At 40.3% G+C, this 1,504-nt stretch overlaps 2 protein-coding genes across 11 annotated transcripts in view; both read left to right on the plus strand.

The window, feature by feature from the left end:
• Window positions 1–1,504, plus strand: part of si:ch211-51a6.2 (neurotrypsin) — a 34,724-nt gene that overhangs the window by 29,770 nt on the left and 3,450 nt on the right. The gene's annotated exons all lie outside the window — the stretch shown is intronic.
• zswim8 (zinc finger, SWIM-type containing 8) overlaps window positions 1–1,504 on the plus strand; it is a 37,174-nt gene that overhangs the window by 1,788 nt on the left and 33,882 nt on the right. The window lies entirely within an intron of this gene.

Consider the following 1,504-nt stretch of genomic DNA (forward strand, 5'->3'; position numbering starts at 1 on the left):
CACACACACTTCAATTCATTTTAAATACTTTGAAATATTCCATATGAAAGACTTTACTGAAGTTAATGACAACAGGGTTAAAGGTCATGGTCAGTATTACCTGTTGCTGGCAAACCTTTATATATTATATCTCCTCCTCCTTAAATTCCTCGTATGTGTCTTCATACCTGGCAAAAATAAAGCTGATTCTGATCTTATTCTAACATAACAAGTGGAGTATTACAATGGGAAACATACTGGTTAGTGTTGTAATATTCCAAGTACTGCCTGTTGCTGATGTCTATGTTTCAAATCAGGACTGAGATATTAGTCGCTGACCTTTTTTTTCGTTGAAAAAAAACAAAATCATAGGGGCAGTTTTTAACGAATTAATCCTCAAACTGCTACTCCAGTCACAATCTCAGTCATTTGGAAGAGCACTTATGCTGTGTATTTTAATGATTATATGGTTTGTAGTGTTAATGAAGTATCCTGTGTGTGTGTGTGTGTGTGTGTGTGTCCTATGTGAGAGACGCGTGAGTGAAAGAGAGACGGAGGAGACCAGTGAAAGTAAATGCAGCTGAACAAATAGTCTGCATGTTTTAAATAGTGTTAAGAAATAAAAATAAGTTATTAACGAAACGCAATATTCCTATGAGTCAGCCATCTCTCTCTCTGTTTCTGTCTCTGTCTCTCTCTCTCTCTCTCTCTCTCTTTGTGAGGAGAGAATCCCGGTGATTCTCCAGAAACTCCTCCATGTTCTTGTTTAATTAACCCATCAACAGGCAGAAAGCCATGTGCTACAGTGTGAATGGCACTTATGTTATGTCAAATCATAACAGAAGTTAACTCTAGTGTAACATCGCCAGGTCTGGGATGGGTGAGGAACATGCTCTGGTTTATTGGCATTTCTTTAAACCAATCACATGGTCTGGGACGCAGGTACGGTGCCGCTGCAAAATATCCTCGAGAAGGAACTTTTTTTTGGTGGAATTAAAATGTCTGTCATGAGAACTCAGATAAATATAATTTCATTTTGGTTTTAGCACGGAGCATGTTTCCCGAGTGACTGCCGTTTAGAACGCCAACACAAAAGAGTAGAAGGTGACATCTGGCTGAAAATGAGGGACATCCAGCAGAACCCCCGGCAGCACCTGAACTGTCCCGTAAATGAAACGTCTCTGATATAGACCATCTTTAAATGAATAAAAAAAAAGGGTATACACAGAACTAGGGCTGGGCAATATATCGGTGTTGTATTGATATCGTGATATGAGAGTAGATATCGTCTTAAGTTTGTGGATATATTGTAACATGGTAAGTGTCTTTACCTGGTTTTACAGGCTACAGTAAGGTGATGTCATGTTCTGAACTTACCAGAGGGGCAAGGTGGAGGCTGGGGGTGTGGCCTTGACCAACTACCACTTAGCTCATTTGGTCGGGCAAAGCAGAGAAATGGGAGGTAACCATAAGGTGAACATTCCAGATCGCCCCATCGGAGCTTTCCTTTTCTCAAAGGCAGAGC

This window comes from Etheostoma spectabile, chromosome 17 (genome assembly GCF_008692095.1).
Source record: "Etheostoma spectabile isolate EspeVRDwgs_2016 chromosome 17, UIUC_Espe_1.0, whole genome shotgun sequence".
In the NCBI taxonomy this organism is placed as follows: domain Eukaryota; kingdom Metazoa; phylum Chordata; class Actinopteri; order Perciformes; family Percidae; genus Etheostoma; species Etheostoma spectabile.